This window comes from Cheilinus undulatus, linkage group 13 (genome assembly GCF_018320785.1).
Source record: "Cheilinus undulatus linkage group 13, ASM1832078v1, whole genome shotgun sequence".
Classification (NCBI taxonomy): Eukaryota; Metazoa; Chordata; class Actinopteri; order Labriformes; family Labridae; genus Cheilinus; species Cheilinus undulatus.
Window position 1 is genome coordinate 7,134,986 of NC_054877.1, and position 14,802 is coordinate 7,149,787.

A 14,802-nucleotide genomic window follows, 5' to 3' on the forward strand; every position below is an offset into this window, starting at 1 on the left:
AAAGATGCTAACAACAACACAGGATCAAGCCATGAAAACTAATGTTGCTAATGTTAGCAAAGATGCTAACAACACGGGATCAAGCCATGATAACTAATGTTGCTAATGCTAGAAAGATGCTAACAACAACATGGGATCAAGCCATGATAACTGATGTTGCTAATGCTAGAAAGATGCTAACAACAACACGGGATCAAGCCATGAAAACTAATGTTGCTAATGCTAGAAAGATGCTAACAACAACATGGGATCAAGACATGATAACTAATGTTGCTAATGCTAGAAAGATGCTAACAACAACATGGGATCAAGACATGATAACTAATGTTGCTAATGCTAGAAAGATGCTAACAACAACACGGGATCAAGCCATGATAACTGATGTTGCTAATGCTAGAAAGATGCTAACAACAACACGGGATCAAGCCATGATAACTGATGTTGCTAATGCTAGAAAGATGCTAACAACAACATGGGATCAAGACATGATAACTAATGTTGCTAATGCTAGAAAGATGCTAACAACAACACGGGATCAAGCCATGATAACTGATGTTGCTAATGCTAGAAAGATGCTAACAACAACACGGGATCAAGCCATGATAACTGATGTTGCTAATGCTAGAAAGATGCTAACAACAACATGGGATCAAGACATGATAACTAATGTTGCTAATGCTAGAAAGATGCTAACAACAACACTGGATCACTCCATGATAACTAATGTTGCTAATGCTAGAAAGATGCTAACAACAACATGGGATCAAGCCATGATAACTAATGTTGCTAATGCTAGAAAGATGCTAACAACACAGGATCAAGACATGATAACTAATGTTGCTAATGCTAGAAAGATGCTAACAACAACACAGGATCACGCCATAATGCCAAGCTACATCAGCGCAGTCCAGCAGACCTGGATTTGTCCCCAAAACAACAACATCTAAGCTAGCTAATGTGATAGCTAATGGGCCATCAGAGATTGCAGATCTTGACATCATCACGACAAGGGGCTTCAAGACATCATGCTGGTCGCCTCGGATGACCCGTACCATAGAACACCTACGAGAACTACTGTCACAAGAATCCGTGACAGCTTAAAGGTGCAGTGTGTAATATTTAGCCTAGTAGCATTTAGCAAAACAAGCTTGGTTAAAATGAAACATAACATTTATAAGTAGATTGATCTAAATTAGTGTTGACATCTGATGACACATTTTTTAAATTTATGTTTTATTTATGTTTTGTTTGTCTGCTGTATTATATAAGTATTATTGCTCTGTGAATCAAGACACTCTGATTTATAAACCACAAATACATTTATAAACTCTAGTTTGTTTAATGAACTTCATTTAAACACCATACTTGTACTAATTTATCTTAAACAAAAAGGCAAGTAAACTGTAGCATTTTAAATGTTGATTTATAGATAATAATAATAATGATGATAATAATAATAATAATAATAATAATAATGCATTTTTTAGTTAAAAGCTGTACACAAAGTTAAATTAATGAAAATAAACACTTGATAATAAGAACATTTAAAAATCTAATTTATTATTTATTTATTTAATGCCATTGTTTTCCCTCTGTACCTTGTCTTTTCCTCCATTTATTTGGATAGTTTGTGAGATGGTTCGTATTGTACTGCTAGCATTGAAGCAAACTGTTCATCAGGGATTATATAAAGCTTATTGATCCTCAATCCTTGACCTCATTCAGAGGACAAATTCCCTTTACACACAAACTCAGAGTGAAATAATGCCTTTATTGTATTCTGATTTATGTCCCAAATGAAAACAGCAGTCAGCTGCTCTGCTGGAAAAGACTGAATGATGGCTTTTCCTAAAGGCATGTTCAAATGAGAACTAGAGAAAAAGGTAAATGTGTTTCTGAGCAGACATTTGTGAATGCCTGGGTTCCTCAGCAGCTCTGTGTTCATTGTAGTCTATTTTGAATCACTTGTCATATGGTTGTAGCTTTCCTGAAACTGAAAGCATGACATTTGTCTGACTCACGTATAATCCATTCCTTCCACATCAGAGTTCCTCCAGGATCTCTCAGAGATGAACCGCTCAGCCTCTCAAAGGCCGACTGGGGAACATGCCAGCCTCAGACAGCTCAGTGTCCGGATACGGCAGCCATGAAATCCAGGAAGGGGGTTTCATGGCTAAGTGGGGCTAAGCAGAGGAGAGCGGGGCGTGTTAGAATCATTTCATGGAGCATTTGAAGGAGGGAAGTTGGACACAAGCCTGCAGGAGTCAATGCTTGGAGGATTTGGGGCTCCTGGAAGTTATTTCTCCTCCGCTATCCTGGTGATTCAGACAGTTTATTAGTATTGTACGGCTTCTTCAGGGCCAAGTTTAGTTTAACTGTGTTCAAGTTATATTTATTATTTTGGGCTTGGCCACCCTGAAACTGTTAGCTTTTCTTCTCCCCTCTGTTTGTATTGTCAGAGCTTCTTGTTTTGTTTCTCTATAAAATAAGTTTCCTTTCCATCTTTTGTTTATCCTATCACCTTCACTAAAGGCTACAATACCCCAAATTTCCCCTCTAAATACAACAGACTGAGGATCTGCCAAGAGTGTTCAGGGAAAAAAGCTCTTTTCCATGAAAACTAAAGCTGTCTGTGTCTTTTTGTGAGGGGGCCTTTGCTCCAAGATGGCCTGATGAAGGAATAAAGGGGCTATTGTTTGATTTTTGAAAATAAACCCATAAAACTTGGCTCTAATAGGAAGGAAGAGCATTCACCGAGGAGCCTGCTCCTCTATAAACACATTATAACCTCATCCAGATACTTAAGGCCCACTGATGCCCTCCTAAACTACAACCTGGCCCTTAGTGGACTCTGTGCAAATAGCAGCCAGCCTTAACAGACCCAGAGTCATGTGAGCTCTGGTTTTGACAAATGCGGCCACTATGGCCACAACTGGGCTTCACAAGCCAACACATAAACCGAGTTTTCGACCTCTCTTCATTGGCGTTTCTTCATGTTGGGTCCATAATACTTTTTCAAAGGCTTTTCAGTTGGCTCTGGCACCTCAGAGCCCCCCCCCCCCTTAATGTTAAACTGACTGGTGGACTTAGAGGAGTGCAAGGAGGGCCATTTATGCAGAATTACCCTTTGGATGCCCAAATGGCAAAGTAAAATGCCCTTCAAGTTGAGAAAATTTTACAAAAGTGCCCTCAAAGGTTTCCTTCCAGTGGAAAAAATGTGATAAAGTGCCCCTTGGATGACCCCTAAGTGAACACATTTTGATAAAGTGCCTTCTAGGCTGCAGATTCAGTTAAAACAATACAATAAGGCAACCAGGGGACGCCTTCAGGGCGCTGTCACATTAGGCTAATTTGTTTTTTTTCCTCCCCCCCCCCCCCCGGCTCACTTTCACACTAGCAACATTGATCAATGCCCGGGCCCACTTGCGTATTTACTATGTCTGAAACAGCAGGTGGTAGTATGCATGTAGCTGGTTTATAACCCCGCCAAGGAGGAGAAAGAAGAAGAAACTACCATAGCAACCACTCAGGTCATGACCTGAGTGAAGTTTTTTATTGTTGTTGTTTTAACCCAGCAAAAAAGTCCATCCTGCAGCCATGGATGATTTAAAATCACTTTAAGATGCCAGCAACTTTGCTCTTCATTTCTGTATATCTACTACAGCTCAGAGGATTAAATGGGCTCGCGCTGCACAGATTCAGCATTTTCTGAGGTAACAGAAGTTTGGATAAAGTGGGTTCCAGGGTTCAATTCAGTATTAAAAAAATGATAAAGCACCCGTTAGGATGCCATATCAAACAAACCACTCTGCAGGATGCACTTAAAGTAGACAAAACATGACAAAGTGCCCTCCAGGGTGTCCCCCAGAGCAGTAGTTCTCAACTATAGTTGAAGCACAGAGCCACCATCAACTCCTCAAGGAGAATTGCGACTCAAATGTTGGAGATTTCTTTCTTTTTTTTGTCAATCAGGTATATTCAATAAAAAGTAGAGCTTGGGCCTTAAAAAGTACAAAAGGTGCAACAAAACAATGAAACAGGACCAAAAAAATGCACATTTAGAAGCGTCACATAGACAATTTTTTTCCCTGGCACTCATCTGGGACCCACTGAAAAGGGCTTTGTGACCCACTTTTGGGTCCTGTCCCACCAGCTGAGAACCACTAGAGTGACAAAATTGGATAAAGTGCCCTCCAGTGTGCCCTCTCAATGGACAAAATATGATAAAGTGCCATCTAAGATGCCCTCTATGTGGACATAATGCTAATAAGGGCACTCCTGGTCCCCTTGAAGTGGACAAAATGTGTTAAAGTGCCCTCAAGGATGTCCTTCTGTGGGCAAATTTGACAAAGTTACCCCCTCTCAGTGAAAAAAATTCTGCTGATGGCCCTCCAGGGTATGCTTAACTAAATTTGATAAAACACTCTCTAGGGTGCTCCTTCATGGGACAAAATGCCTCCAAGGTACCTAAAAGCTGGACAAAATGTGATCAAGTTCCCTCTAGGATGTCCTTTTTATGTGTGACATTTTAAAAAAATCCCTCAAGGGACTAAACATCCTCTTGGACCAGCCTGACAAAGTGCCCTCCAGAGATTCCTTTCAGTAGAAAATCAAAATAAAGCACACATTTGGATGTCCTACCAAAGATCAAAATGGGGCAAACTGCCCTACAGGCTGCACCTGAAGTGGACATAATGTCATGGAGTGTCCTCCAGTGTACCCTTCTGGTCAAAAATATGAAAAAGAGCCACCCTAGGACATCCATGAGGTGTACTTATTTTGATAAAGTGCCCTCAAGGGTGCCCTACTGTTCAACAAAATTTAATAAAGCATCTACTAGGATGGACTCCCAGAGGACAAAATTTAGCAAAATGCCCTGTAGAGTGCCCTCTTGGTAGACATAATAAAATGAGAAATGAGTGAGATAAAGCATCTTCAAGAATCCTCTTTGAAGGGGACATAGCCCAACAAAGTGCCCTCCAGGGGACCCTTTCAGTGGACAAATTTGGATAAAATGTCTTCCAGGGTTCCATTCTTGTGGGAAAAATCATAAAGCACCCATTAGGATGCCGTATCAGAGTGCTAAATATGACAAACCACTCTGCAGGATGCACTTGAAGGGGACAAAATGAGACAAAGTGCCCTCCAGGATGTCCCCTTAAGTGACAATATTGGATTAAGTGCCCTCCGGTGTGCCCTCTCAGTGGACAAAAAATGATATAGTGCCATCTAGGATGCCTTTTATGTGGACATAATTCTAATAAGGGAACTCCTGGCCCCCTTGAAGTGAACAAAATGTGCTAAAGTGCCCTCCAGAGTGTGCTTACATCGGACAAAATTTGATAAAACACCCTCTAGGATGCTCCTTCACGGGACAAAATGCAACAAAGTGCTCTGCAAGGTGCCAAAGAGGTGGACAAAATGTGATCAAGATCCCTTTAGGATGTCCCTTTGTGGATGTAATAAAAAAAATCCCTCTAGGGCAGGGGTGTCATACTCATGGCCCAGGGTGCCAAATCCGGCCCATGGTACAGTTATGCCTGGCTCTGCAGGCTGCACCTGAAGTAGACATAATGTCATGGAGTGCCCTCCAATGTACCCTTCTGCTCAAAAATATGAGAAGGAGCCACCCTAGGAATTCAGTGAGGTGTACATATTTTGGTAAAGTGCCCTCAAGGCTGTCCTATTGTTCGACACAATTTTAAAAAAGCATCCATTAGGATGTCTTTCAAGAGGAAAAAATTTGGCCTCTAGAGTGCCTCTTAAATTGAAAAATGCCCTTGAGCGCCCCCTGTAAGTGAGCAAATTGGGATAAAGCACCTTCTAGTACGCCCTCTAAAGGGGACATAGCCTGACAAAGTGCCCTCCAGGGAGTCTTTCCAGTGGACAAATTTGGATAAAATGTCTTTTGGGGTTCCACTCTTGTGGAAAACATGACAAAGCACAGATTAGGATGCCCTATCAGAGGGCTTAATATGGCAAACCACTCTGCAGGAGAAAGTGGAGAAAATATGATTAAGTGTCCCCAAAATGAAAAAAAAAAAGCCCAAAAATGATTAAATTGATGTTTGAGGAAGCAGAGGAGGGTAACTTTTGGAAGCACAGGCAAAAACCAAGTTGATTTATACTCTGCAATTTGTCGTAGAGACATTAATACAGCCTGTAGTGACAGCAGGATCTCATGTTAGCGCAATAATACAATCCTCACATCCTGTAGAGATAACATCATTTAAAAAGACACTGCTTTCTGTAGGATTGAGGAGGTGCTGCTGGTGCACATTAAGAGCAGTAGCAGTCTGTATGGAGGAGGTCAGAACCTTCATGACACTGAAGGAAAATAAAACCTCTTTCCAGATGTCTGCAGTAGAGAGGAGGTTCAATGTGGAGTGCTTCCTCAGTGAGTTTCCTTTGTCTACCATCTTGATTTACAGCCTCATGTCTTCCCCCTGCTTTTTTGCAACTTCTCCCACTTCCTCTCTAAAATTCCAGAGGGATGGTGTCATCTGTGAGCTCTGCATCCTCGACACGAATGTTAAAAAAAGTGAGCAGAAACAGGTGTAACCTCCAAACAGGCGCCTATTCGACCTCCCTGTAAGCTCAACATCTAAACCGCCCCCCTGTGCGAGGTGAGTATGACATTAAACAGAATAATAGGCTCCGTTAATGGCGACAGGGTGCACAGACGGCGGCGGCGGCTGTAAAATAAAAGGTTTAGCAGCCTCTTGTTGTGGCTCGCTGTTGACAGAAAGGGCTGCTGTTGAAATGATCCGTGACATTGCTCCGGGGAGATGTGGAGCGCATTAAAATGTTGCAGCGCTGCTAAAGGAGAATAAGAAATAAAACAGAAGGTAAAGTTTAAAGGCCTCAAAATCAGGATGCTGCTTGCTTTGTGTGTCGCTGACGCTCCTGCAAGACAAGGATCAGGGCGTGTGCTGTTCTCAGCAAGACAAAGCTGCAGAACATTGAATGCACCTGCAAAAAGTTCCACTTAAGAAGTACTAAACTTTCCTGCATGTAATTATGATCCAATAATTAGAAGCACTAGTGAATTAATTAAAGTGTGCTTATTAATTAAATATGGATTTAAATTATGCATTAAAAACTGAGTCAAAACAAAGAATGGTAAAAAGATAATGAAATTATGATTGACCCGAGCCCGCCATCACAGCTTATCATTGCTTTTGTTTGGGATGTATAACATTGTTTAAAAGCACACTTTTAAAATGAGGAGATAAAATAATGAAAAAAAAAGCGTAAACAAATGAATCATGGGATCATAAACAATGCATTACGTCAAATTATAATGACTCACTAGGGCTGTGTGGAGCAATCACTTACCAGTGTCTTGATTAAGGAATTAAATGAAGTCAAAGAGATGTGTTTTATGAGGTTGAGTTCAAGATTTATTATTAAAATGAGTGCTGCTCTGCTACACCAGTTTGGTCTGAAGTGTTGACTTACAGATAGAAGACAGCTGGAAGTCAACACTGTTATAGAATAAGAAATATGCAGGAGCGCATGTACAAAATGACTTACTGATATCTAATGATGCTCAAGATAGAAAAGTAAATGAAAGAAAGCAAAAGAGAATGCTATAAAGAATTTAAATTTTTTAAAAAGTCATACATTTGATATAGGACATAAGACCATGATGGTCTACTGGTCTTAATCCTGGAGTCTGTCATATTCATGTCAGTTTAGTTCAGGATTAATTTTGCTGACTAACACTATGCTAAAAATGTTTGACGGCCTTTTTTTCCATGACTAAAACTAGACTAAGACTAACAAAAAAAGATCTATGATGACTAAAACTGACTTAAAGTTATTTTAGTTTTCATCAAGGTGACTAAAACTGGACTAAAATGTAATTTAGGTTGCATCAGACATTCAAAATCCTTGATATTTCTCTACTGTGGATAGATATGTGAAAAAACAATGCAGCTTTAGTGATTCTGCCTCTCGGCTGTAGAAAGCAGGGACCCCAGGTTTGGCAGAGTGCAGAGAACACACCTCCATGACTTGGTACCAGATTTAGACAAGAAAATAAATGCTTGGACTAAAAGTAAAGACTAAAATATGAGGACTTTTTATGGACTAAAACTAGACTAAAATGTTTTTGAGTTTTCGTCGGCTAAAACTAGACTAAATCTAAAACAGGTAAAAATTACTAAAATGCCTCAGGAAAAAGAACTTGTAATGGATTGAAAAAAAAAAAAAGACGAGGAACAGTAAAAAGGTAAATGTTTGGTTACACAACGTGCAGATGACTTTTGAATCATAGCTCAAAAAACAGCTCACAACTAATGCGATTAAAAACTTAAAGCCAGATGCGCAGAGTAGATTGTACTTGCTACCAGTACCCAGGTTTGCGCTGCATTAGCATGAGCAATTTCCCATTTTTTGCACACTACCTACAAAAGAATCTGCACTAATCCTTATCGAGTGCTAACACATCTACACAGTCATGCAGCACTCAATTCTTGTTTTGTCTCTGAAGATGTGGTAAATCAATAATAATGATAATAGTAATAACTTTATTTATATAGCACTTTTAAAAACATGGGTTTACAAAGTGCTTTGACATGTGCAGAAGCAAACAGGAGAACAAAGCAACAAACCCAAACAGAACACGACATGGAAACAACATCAGCAGAATTCAAACACTTAAGAAACTAACCAGAAATATGGACCAGATAATAACTCATCAACATCAAAATACATTGAAACATGGAAGTCACGTGATGCCATGCAAACTAAGACATCACAGATATCAATCAGAGTGTAGGCATGAAACCATACTACACAGCTAAGACATCATGAACATCATCAGTATGCAAGCAAGACACAGACAACAAGTACCATAAAACAGTAGGAATAGGAATAGGAACCCAGGCAATGCAGGAACCCAGCAGTACAGGCTGAGACCAAGAGGACCAAAATAAAGGATGTGAGAAATTAAAAGAGAAACATAGAGGAGTAAAAACAAAACAGACAATAAACAAGAAAAGGCAGTAAAATGGAAACGAAGAGGGCAAGACAGATAGTAAAGTAAGATAAAACAAGCTCTAGAACTGTAAAAGCAGTAAAATTGACTAATATTATAACAAAGGTAAACTAAAGGGAAGCAATAAAGACATAATAGCAATAAAAGGAGGAAGACAGTAACGATTAAAAACAGCTAAGGGGCAAGGAAGTAAAATGAGGTTGACAGGGAGTAAGGGTGAGACTAAGAGGAAATGACATCACATAAAAGCCAGTCTATAAAAATGAGTTTTAAGAAGCGATTTAAAAGATGTCAATCGTTCTGCATGCCTTATGTCCTCGGGCAGGTCGTTCCAAAGTCGAGGGGCTCTGATGGAGAAGGCCCTGTCACCCTTAGATTTGAGTCTCAACTTCAGAACGACCAGGATGCTGGCGTCCGAGGATCTAAGGCTGCGGGTTGGCTCATAGGGGGTTAAAAGTTCTCGTATATAGATTGGAGCCAGACCCTTCAGTGCTTTAAAAGTAATTAACAAGATCTTAAAATCAATTCTAAAACTAACGGGAAGCCAGTAGATGCTAAAAGGGGGTGGGGTGATGTCATCTGTTAAAACCAGTGAGAAGCCTAGCTGCTGCATTCTGTACCAGCTGGAGGCGAGAGAGTGATTTCTGGGAGATACTGGAGAGGAGTGAATTACAGTAATCTAATCTGGAAAAGAAAAAAGCATGGATGAGTTTTTCCAGGTCCCGTTGAGTCAGTATTGTTTTTATTTTGGAGATGGTACGTAATTGGAAGAGATTACAAGATATGCTGTGTGCATCCAAACCTTTGCATATGCTCTGTCCATTTGATCTTTTTCTCTCATTTGCACAGATTTAGCAAATGCAAAAGTAGCGCGACCCCTTTGCAGATCTGCCCCCTGATGCATGGATTTCAAATGTTGTTCGATCATTATTATCATGAGAACACTTGGAACCCTAGAACTTCCTAACAGTTTGTTGATTAAGGGCACATGTATTTAAATGATGCATTTAAGAGAAGTTAAAACAAGGGAAAGAGGATTAATTAGGGCTGACTTCTTTTGAATTCATAACATAGTTTGAAGGCACATTTTTAGGTCAAGGAGTTGAACAAGAAAAAGGTGTAAATCAAAACAAAACCCAGTGCATACAACTGAAATTTAAAGAAATGCAAAGCTATATTTTTTACTTTTATTTAATAAATGAATATAAACTCTAATCTTAGAGATGAATTAACAATAAAACAGACATACTGTACTTTATTACATATGCACGCTTTAGACATTCCTGTTTATTTAAAATGCACAGCAGCCCACACAGACTATTCCTCATTTTTCACAGACATTATCAAAACCTGGCCAAGTGTCATGAGGACGACGCTGTGATGAAAGCTTTTATGCTGAGGCACATTAGCCTGATGTTTACTGTCATTAAAGATATGATTTAATTGAGGTTAATTCTTGCACTGGAGAGCTGCCATCACCTTCTTCCATGCTTGTTTGTTGGATTACACTGTTCATCTTTTGGCAGAAAACAAATCAGATGAAGGTTGTACAAGGAGGATGACTTGTTTGAAGGTTTTTCTTGGTAAGAGATAAGAGGTCTCTTTCCAAGTATTGATCATCAGAGTGATTCAGAAAGATAAGAGAATGTCAACTTTTCTGAAGAACTCTTAATTGCATTGAAGAAGATTGTGGATGTGTTATTTAGATGGAGCCAAAACCAAACCACTACAAAAAAACACCCTTTAATTAAAAGACAATCTGCATGCCAACTTTGGCCACTTTCCCAACCAGATAGTGCATGTGTGTGTGTGTGTGTGTGTGTGTGTTAATTTTATTTTTATTATTGAACAAAAAGCAAAACCAGTTCACCACTGACATGTTTTGGGCACAATGCAATCCTTTTTTTTTGTCACAGAGTATCATACATGTGCCAGATGTAAGGATATTTCAGTATTAAATCCTGATATAGGACATAATTCTAAAGCTTAATGCTAAAAAAAGTTCATTTTTATAATACTAATGTGAGTTAAGTGTTCATCATGGTATGCATAATGGTCTCTCTTAGTTTGAAAAAAAAGCAAAACCAGTTCACTGATGATATGTAATGGGGAATGTTTGATGTCAAGGAGCATCATGTATGTATTAGATGTCAGGATATCTTCATGCAACTGCAAGACAGTGGGCTCAATCCTGATTTAATTCAGGACATTTTGGGTTGGAGTTGACACCCGTCAATATGATATTAATAAACTTAAGACCACTTTTTATGTTGCAAGTAGAAGTGGAAACTCTGACTTGAATTTTTTTATCAGAAAACATTTTGCTCTTTACCTTATAATATTTCATCAGGGTCTTACAAAGTTTGAAGGCATAACACATTTGAGTGCATATTAAAGCACTACATCCCCAGTTCACCCCCTAAAACCAGCCTGAGATATGGTGGTTTGGGTTGGGATGCTGGTGAAAACAACCAAGACAGTCTGGCTGCAGCCTGTTCATTTCTGACAGCCTCTATCACGGTCATTCATTTGAGACACTTTCTTTCAGAATATTTTCTGAATAAAACTGGATTAAATTAGTGTTTAGGGTCAGAGTAAGGGTTAAGGTAAAGGTGAGGATACCAAAAGTTAAAAGTCAAAAACCTGACCTGCCAAACCTAAATATAAATGTTTAATAAGCTGAGTGAACAGTCTGCTGACGGCAGTAAAAGCTTGTCCTCCATGAAAACACTCCAACACAGCCGGCACAGCTAAAAAGCTCACAAGCCAACTTAGAAATAGATAGGAAAGCTACATAGCCAACTATGTGATGTAGCTCTGTTTTCTACATATCTAATGTAGCAAAAGCTAAGCTTAGAAAGCAGCTGTGTCACCTACGTAGTCACATTATCAACATAGCTATGTTATCTTTCTGCAAAGCTCAGATAGCTAAAGCTAACAAAGATATAGATAACAGCGCTGCATAGCTAATATAGCTATGTAGCTTCTTTATCTATGTAGCTAACATCCCTATGTAGCTAATGTAGCAAAAGCTAAGCTAACAAAGCAGCTATGTCAGCTACAAAGGTGCATTATCAACATAGCTGCATTACCTTTAGCTTTGTTTCTTAAAGCTCACGCTGCTAAAGCTAACTAAGGCAAATGTAACAGAGATACGTAGTTAATGTTAATACATATCTCTGTTATCTACATAGCTAATATAGCTATGTAGCTAATGTAGAAAAAGTTAAGCTCCTAAAACAGCTATGTAAGCTACACAGGTATGTTATCAACATAGCTACATTAACTATAGCTATGTTTGCTAAAGCTCACGTTACCAAAGCTAACTTAGCTACATTGGCTCATGTAGTAATATCATTTACGTAGCTAGCCCACTATGTTAGCTTTAGCTGAGGCTAACAAAGCGAAAGTAAGCCACCGTTCATGTTACTACCTTTCAGAGAAGTCTCTACATAATTCAATCCCAGGTTGGACCTCTGACTTTTTTCTGTTTAATTTATAAAATGTTTCTTAGTCTGTGATGTTTGCAGTGTGGTTATTTCATTAATGTAATGGCCTGACTTTGTTTCTGATTAAAGTTGAATCTAAAAAATTTAAAATCTAAAACTAGAAATACGTTCTACTGGCAAATTACAGCATTTCCTCTCTGAGAGATATGGCATCTCAGATGAACAGTGTGTGAGAGTGGCCGTCAGAGATGTATAGTCTGCAGCCCCTCAAAACACCACATTTTATGACAAAAGTATTCAAACAACATAACAACTGGGGAATTTGATCATGAAGTACTTGTTGGTAATGACGGGTTTATTACTGGATTAAGCATCGTTTTAGCAGAGCTAGGCTTCACAATAGCACTGTGGCCTGACAGCAAGAAGGTTCCTGGTTTGAATCCCTGTTGGACAGGGGCCTTTCTGTGTGGAGTCTGCATGTTCCCCTATGCATGCGAGGGCTCTCTGGTATCAGACCATAATCCAAAGACACGCTCGGTCGGCTGAGTGGTGATTCTGGATTGTCCACAGGTTTGAGTGTAAGATGTGTAGATAATGGAGAAATTTAGCGGAGAAACAATCAGCCTAAGGACACATAGTTACAGTGTTTACAGCCATTACTTTAACCACCATCAGAGCCACAACACACTTCTTTGGATCATCTTAGACTAAAAAGAAAAGCGAGTCATAAGTGCAAACACACCTAAAGCTGTTTGTGCTGGACTTTTAAAAAGTTTACATCTTTTCTAGCATGTTTTCTACATAAAACACAGATTAGAACAGGACTCAGTTTGAATTGTTGTCTGTCTCAGACTGGGGTGGAGGTTGGACCCTGGAACCAGAGCCGCTGAAAAAGTGGGCGGTCACCATTGAGCTCTATTCCCGATGGGAAACCTATGAAGCAGCAGCTAATGCAGTAGAAGTAACTGAAAATAACATTTGGCTTCCCTGAAACAACTGTGTAACCGATCTGTGGAACTCGCTGAGGTAATCTTCCTAAACGCCATTGTGTTTCCTGTTATTAAGACCAACCTCCTTCCCATTGTCCCTCACTGGGGAACTGTGTAGCAGCTACTGTTTTTGTTCTAAAGGGCAAAGGTGACGTCCTACCCAAATACCACTAATGCTTCTTAAGCCGGCCGACTGGATGTGTTGGAAGGAACTGAGATGTGAGAAGAGGTGGAGGCCGAGAAATCCCTCAGCCTCATCCTGTGCTTTTATCCTTCATGGCAGACGGGGCTTTTTATTGACTTCATGGTGTGTGTGCGTGAGATTCAGAGGGAAGAGCATGAGGAAAAATGTGCCAACATGTTACGGTGAGCGATTCACTCTAAAGGAGGGATTTTATGTTTAATCTGTCTTAAAAATATATTTGAAAAGTTGTACCCTTTAGATAACATTTTAAATTTAAACCTTCAGAGCATTTCATTCAAGGTGCAAGAAGAAAAACCAAACGCACAAACAGATTTGGGTTTGCTTCCAAGAGGACATGTGGTGCTCTCAAACATGGATTTACCGCAGCACAGGATGTCATTTCTGCCGTCAAGGTTGTGAATGTTCCTGAAATATGGAACATGCTCAGAGCTCCGTGTGTTTGCTGTTCACATGACAAGTCAAAACATGTACATGTGGAACTAACAGGTGTGCCCAGGCTTCAGCTCTGAGGATTCTCAGTCCAAATCTGTATGTTATTATGTTGTTGGCTGAAGGAGAAATGTCACTTACAATTAGTGGTGGGTGTTAAATCAGTATCAAATGGATTTTTACAACACTAGTTCAAGCATCTGCATTTGGCTGTCATGCACATAGATACCAGTGGTAGCTCAACCTTCAAACCACAGTGGTGGGATATATGAAAAGAGCTTATGATAGTGACTTGACTCCAGGCCCACTCCAAGAAAAGACCCAGTAGGTGCTCTCCACAGGTGTGACTTTAAAATATAAACCCACACATGCTGTATCAGTTGCGCTAGTGCCTGCCTCTGGCTAACATCACCTGGTCTAGAACTTCGGCACAGCCAGGACTCTTCCAAGAGCTGGTCATCTGGCCAAACTGAGCAAAAAAGGTCCTTAGTGAGTGGTGCCACTCAGCCACTCAGCCCAGACTGATGGAGGTCTGTGGAGATTGTTTTCCTTCTGGACCTTGTATGTTTTATAGATCAGTTTTAATAATCATTTTACCCTCTACCATCACAAGCCTTCCAGGGCCGGCTGCCAAGAAGCATCCCCACAGCTTGATGCTGCCACCACTGTGCTTCACAATGAGGATGGTGTGTTTGCGCAGTGTTTGGCGTCTTCTCTGATGGCCTA